The 6366-nt window shown below is 38.4% G+C and overlaps 1 long non-coding RNA gene across 1 annotated transcript; it reads left to right on the plus strand.

Moving 5' to 3' along the window:
- The first annotated feature begins 1602 nt into the window (after window positions 1-1602).
- On the plus strand, window positions 1603-5334 carry LOC131378622 (uncharacterized). Its single transcript, XR_009208218.1, has 3 exons — window positions 1603-1835; window positions 2231-2415; window positions 4360-5334. It is a non-coding gene; the product is annotated as an uncharacterized LOC131378622 (long non-coding RNA).
- The last annotated feature ends 1032 nt before the right edge of the window (window positions 5335-6366 follow it).

Here is a 6366-nt window from a genome sequence, read left to right on the forward strand (position 1 = left end):
CTCATCGCTCAATAAAAAGAGAAAAAAAAAAGAAAGATGCATTTTAAACAACTAATATTTCCTTTACCCACTTTCTTTGATATTTTCTTAAGGGAGTAAGAGGCATAGGAATCTCATCATAGCTCTTTTTATTCCCACTGAAAGACCTCATAATGTGTAATAAGTTGGCTTGAGCATCTCAGGCAGTTTATGGAAAAGGAATTCAGAGCTTTCATTTTCCTGTGGGAATACAGGAAAATTCAGAGCCTCCCCCTGCTCAAGAACTCCGAGTATGACCTTGAGGTGTGAACCTGACCCTCCTGTGAAGTCTTGTGTTCCAGAGCCCTGTGTCTCTGCTTCTCTTCTCTCCCTCCTGGCCTCTCCCACTCAGGAATAGGATGAGTATCTGCGTCATTCCTGCAGGATTTAATGAACTCCTTACAGAAGGGAAAGAGAATGGCTCCTGTAGCACTCATATAAAGAACAATAGGAGGAATAAATATCACAGCAGATGTTGCTTCTCTTCCAAACAATATTCAGTTCCAAACAATCTTCTTTCCCATTAATGAAGAAAAATACAAATGCAGAATGTGGCAGTTGAGAGGAAGAAACAAAGGAGTGCTGAGAGTGAATTGGTTTGTTCTGATGGGGCATTTCTATGGTTAGTGCCAGGGGGATTTACACTTCTCAATTTTTGTGTGATAGCTGGCTTTCTTTGCTAAAATATATCCATATATGGTAGGTGTGGCTGTGAGCTACCTGGCTCTGTGCACAAGTTTTTCTCATCTGCCACACAGAAAGTCGCACTTTGATTTGCAGAATGAATCATGTAACAGCTTCTTGACTAGGAAGGAGATTCAATAGTCACAGAGAAAAGCCACAGCTGTTTGGGCTAAAAAAAAATCTTAATGTCTTCTGAATGTTTGTCTCTGCTCACTTGCTTTTCTTGTGGTTTTGTTCCATTTTTAACCTTCTTTATGACAAGACGGCATTATTGAATACTGATGAGACAAAACTTAGTTCACTGTTAGGCAATACATTTTTCAGACATTTTATGTTTGTGTAGGTCACTATGTGACCTACAATGTTTTGGATTCTGTTCCAAGCAGCTTAGACTGATGGATTGCATTCTGCTGCTATTTGGGGTATAGGGGGACAAGGTAAGAGAAGACTGGGAGCTAACAACACCTGCCATGATCAGGTTCTTAAACTTTTGCTCTTGAAGCTTTCCTCTGGCTGTAGATCTTATTTTTCAATACGTAAATGACCTCTGTAAGACATCAGGGAAATGTCCTCCACCTGAGGAACCCTCACTGGTGAAGCTGCAGTGATTTCCACAGGGGCTGGATCATTGCAGAGGTGTTACAGACACCTCCCAGGGAAATCTGGGCCATGCTCTGACCTGCAGTGCTGTGAACACAGACCTCCTGTGCAACTCAGCCCCTTTTGATTGCAGCATCTATAAGCAGAGTGGCAGCCTGGAAATCAGGTCCCTTGGATAGGTCCCTGAATGGATTCAGGTGAGCACAGCAGCCTGAAAAGTTAATAAAATTACTGAAGGGTGAATTGAGCTACTTGGAATATCTTTACAAACTCTTCCTCCTGAGATGGGTGCCTGAAATAGAACCCAGTGCCTACCAAAGCCACAAGCACAATAAAAGAGCTCTCCTGGTCCTGCATGTCTCTGCCCTACATGTTTCAAAGGAGGAATTAAAATGACTGTGGTGCACAAAGCTTTCCTCAGCAACGTTGCTCATCCCACATGCAATTATTTATTTATGTATGTATGGTTTCCCCCGAATACCTCCCTTAGAACATTTGAGTTATCAGTTCTGCAAATCAATAAAACACATCTGGTAAGTAAAATTTGGAAGGTCTCATGCTGTGATAGCTTTTGTAATACTTCCTGCATTCATTATTAATGGTTCATTATGAAATTAATAATTTAAAATTATCTCTGATAAATTTAAAAGTCCCCAATCTGTTATGTTGGGGTTTTTTCATATATATAATTATGATTATCTTATTTAGGTATAACTTTGTGTTCTGAGACCAATATCCTTCATATATTTTCAAAGCTTCAGGGACTAATCTAAATACAGTAAAGCTCAGGGAAAATGGATGTATAAGTATTACTTAATATAAAGAAAATCTAAGTTGTGTGTGAATCTCATTTAATATTTTTTCTTTCTTTGAAGCCTTCTACTTTTTTTTCTATATCAGTATCTCCCTTCTCATATTCACTTTACAGATATAAGGGGTCTATCACTTCTGGGACCTGAATAAAGATGAGCTTGAGAATTTTACTCTTTGAATCAAATAGTGAATATCCAACAGTTCCCGGGGCTGAAGGTGGTGGCAGTCCAAGCAGGAAAACCTTGGATTTTCACTGCCAAAACCAGCCTATCACTGGGAAAACAGAAAGTTCATTCCTAGGTGAGTTCAACGGCCAAATCGGCCAAACGGTATCAGTGTCTTTAAAGAAAATATTTTGTCTATCACATATTAAATCCTTTCGACCCTGAGGTAAAAAAGGCAGTCATTGTGTACAGGTGTCTATTAGAACCATCTCAGGAGACTTGTTCCAGAACAGTATTTTGTTCTCAAATCTTGAGGTAACAGAGGCCACAAGAAAGGAAGGTTATCACTGCACAATAAATGTAGAAGTTAACATAATTTGAGTCAGAAATACTTTTGCTAATAACCTCAGTGATACCAGATTTTCATCACTATGATTTCTTATATTTCTCTTATCTACACATTTTCTTTCACAGTAAAAACTTGCAGAGCAAACATTCTACATATTATAATGACATGTAGAACTGCATCTATATTCCCTAGTGAAATATATTTTTTTATCAGAAATAAATTATTTTATTTCATGTGCTTTTTATACTTCTAATTTTTCAGTTGTGTTGCTTTTCATACAATTTATATATATTTATCTACTTAAAATTGCTTTGTACCAAACAGCAGAAAATATTTAGATTTAAGAATAAGAAAATCTTTAATTGTTACCTGTGCTAATATCTTAAATATATGCTTTATATTAAGACTGGATGAAGAAAAGTACTGAGTTCCAAAGCTGGTATTAGCTAGAACCAGTAATGGGAGAGAAGAACTGCTGGGAATAAAAGTATGCAGCAGTGGAAGAAAGACAGACCTGGACAATCCCAAAGTTTATAGTTTGGAGGGCAGATTTTCTGTCTGCAAAAGGAAGGGTGCTAATTTTGTTAAAAACTATGTATCAAAGAGCATCCCTGAGAACACTGGAAATAAATTTCATTCCACTTTTGAAGCTCACACTGCAAAAAAATTTACCTTTTTGTAGCTATTTTTTAGGCAGTAACATTCTTACTAAAGTAACTGAAGCCTTCTGAGGAAAATGAAGTCCTCCAGCTTTCTGAGCAAGAACTTTTTGTAGGCAATTGTACATTGTTCTATAAAACTCAGCTGGGCCAAGGATTCTTGTCAAAGTAATGCTGGTAGAAAGCCTCCAATGAATTTGGAGTAAGAAATGCCAGTCAATATATTTTTTTTTTCAGTGTCCTCAAATTTAGAAGATATTTTGCATTAGAAATATCTTCTTTTGGACTGTAAAGTTCTCCATCACTTTGTGCATCTGCTCCAGACAGAACTGGCAAACATTGCAGTGGAAGTCGCTGAGAAGGAAGCAATCCTTTTGTGTAAAAGCAGCTTTTATAAAATTCCCAGTGTAAGAGAAACTACTGCAATCATTTAGTCTTGATTCCAGTGTTTAGAGGGCATAGGTTTCCCTAGAATTAATTGTTGCTTTGAGCCCAAGAACTGCTGAGTAATTAGAGCTTTTCTCTCAGATACTGTTTTAATTATTTGTGCTGTCCTTCTTTGAAGTGTTTCTGACCCTTCGATGTTCTTCTGCAGATACAAGGAACGGGCACAATATTCACAAATGGGATTTTAATTTGCCAAGACTGAGAAAATATGATCTTTTTCTTCCAGTCTGATGCTGGCTGTTATGTCCAAGGATCATGTAAATCCACTCAGTGGTCACTATTTTGCTACAAACTCACATTTTCAAAGTCATCAGGATTTCCATGTTCTTAACAAGATCCTTGTTTCCTAGGTCAGATAAATGTCCTCTCCTGTAAGCATGATCTATATTCTTTGCCACAGACCTGCAATTTTATTGTTGAAATACTTAATCTTGCACGCTTACCAAAAGATCCAATGCTTTATTTTGGGGACCTCTCTTCATTATTTTCATTACATTAGTCTTTGTGTTGGCTATTGTCTCTCCAGGTGTGCAGGTTACCTCAACAGGCACTGTCTACAGCTGGGTGTACAAATGCCATGTGGATCTGTTGCATAGAAATGTTTGTGACATTCTGTGTTTTCCAGTTTGTGCCCAGATTCCGTAAGACACAAGATTCTGCCTTCTATTTGATTTCAAAATATAAAACCAGGTGACAGGACTGACGTGGCTGATAATACCTGTTACCACTCTTCAGCACTGGACAGAAACCCCAAAGTGAGACCTTTTTCACATCACCTTCAAGGAATCACCTGGCTCAGTGAAAAAAAAAAACAAACACCTCATCTCTCACTCTGGCTTTCATCAAGTAGTGGATCGTTGCTCTAATGACACAAGCAGTTTGCTCAGTCTGGATCCATCATGTGTAAGGGATTAGTCCTATCAAACTGTACTGTTTTATGCATTTTGACAGACAATACCCAGCTAATTTAAACACAATGTTTGAGTAAATAAGTACAAAATATTTCCCTGCTTTCTTGTTAGTTGAATTTTAAACCAAGAGGCTACCTTATTATCTCACCACTGGATCTGTCAAGTTACCAGATATCTGCATTTTACAATGATAAATGTATCAGCAGGAGGTTATTTTGACCCTTACCATCTTTTCAGAGATATCAGTTTAACACTAGCATGCATAAGGAGTTTTATAGGTCCCACACTGTATATGTAACAAAGGGGCTTTATATGAGTTTGGTATAAATCATGTTTCTTCTGTCCATTTATACTGTTTGTAATTAAGGGCCTCATTAATGTCGCAGCATATGTTGTTTAGGATGCATAAGCAGGAGTACTGAAATGTGTTAGAATCCAATTTAAGGCTCAGGGCTTCAAGCTTGAGGAATTTTCACCAGCATTGATGGGAGTCACACATATGAAAGCGTTCACTGAGTTACAAAATTCGTATTCCTTACACAATGCTAACAGTAATTTTTAAGAACTATCTCTAATTTCCGTCCAACCTAGCCACAATGCACTAAACACAATCCCTCAGCACAATGCAATAATTGTAGATAAAGTCCTTCTGAAAACAACATGATAATAAATATTTTAAAGATTGAAAACATTCCAAATATGTAACCTAGAGTGTTATAACCCAGCTGGTCCAAAGCTTTCCCTTGAAAGTGTTTTTAGCCATTTTGGGGTGGGTTTACATTTCTAGAGAAATGAAATTAATAACAAAAATTGTTCGTTCCTTTGGAAAATGTCAATACCTTATGAAAAAGGAAACCATGTATTTCAGTCAGGGAACAAAATCCACAGTGATCTGACATGGCAGCAAAGAGTACCATGGAAATATTCTGTAGGTGCCTGATTTTCTGACTGTCTGCCCTGAGCTGGACTCTACTAGCGCAGCTGGAGAAGGCAGTGGGTGTAGCATTGCTAGCAATGTTCTTGAAACTCTTTTTTAAACTAAATGGGAGTGTTTGAATTGACAGTTGGTGCTAAAACTTTACATGGAGGGCCACAATTCTCTATAGGATAAACCCCAGACTCCTTTATGAATGGCTGTGTAAGAGGAAGCAATTTCCTTTATGAACCCTTCCTGCTCTGCACCCACTGGCTCAGCTGTGGCTCAGATGATGCCCCTGGCTCCTTGGTAACTCAAACTGCTGCCAGAGGAGTGCAGCTGGAGACTGGAATCCTCAGAGGGAGCTAAAAACCAGCATTTGTGGCTGGGACTCATCTTCCAGACACAGAGGGATGTGAGAGGGATCACAGCTCTCTCTCTCAAAGAGGTAATTTAATTTGTTTTGTGAGAAATGTGAGAGGCATAGCCTAGGAAGGTAATTCCATACAGCTCAGGAAGCTTTGTGGATGTGATTTATACAAACATTTAAATTAAGAACAGTGAAGGTCATAAGCATTATATTTGCTTTATATATATGTCATATTTGGTCTCTCAGACTCTGACATGAGATCCTAACCTTGGAGAAAATCAAGGTCTGAGTATGGCCAAAAGTGGGTATAAAGCGGAGAAGCCTCAAGGTCTATTTTGTTATTTGGGGATTGCCAAAATTTAGAGTTCCTGTGCTTCCTAGGAGTTATTTCCCCCCCAGGGCGCGTCTCTGGGGTCCAAGTGGCCGTGCAGGAGC

This window comes from Hirundo rustica, chromosome 11 (genome assembly GCF_015227805.2).
Source record: "Hirundo rustica isolate bHirRus1 chromosome 11, bHirRus1.pri.v3, whole genome shotgun sequence".
NCBI classification, from domain to species: Eukaryota; Metazoa; Chordata; class Aves; order Passeriformes; family Hirundinidae; genus Hirundo; species Hirundo rustica.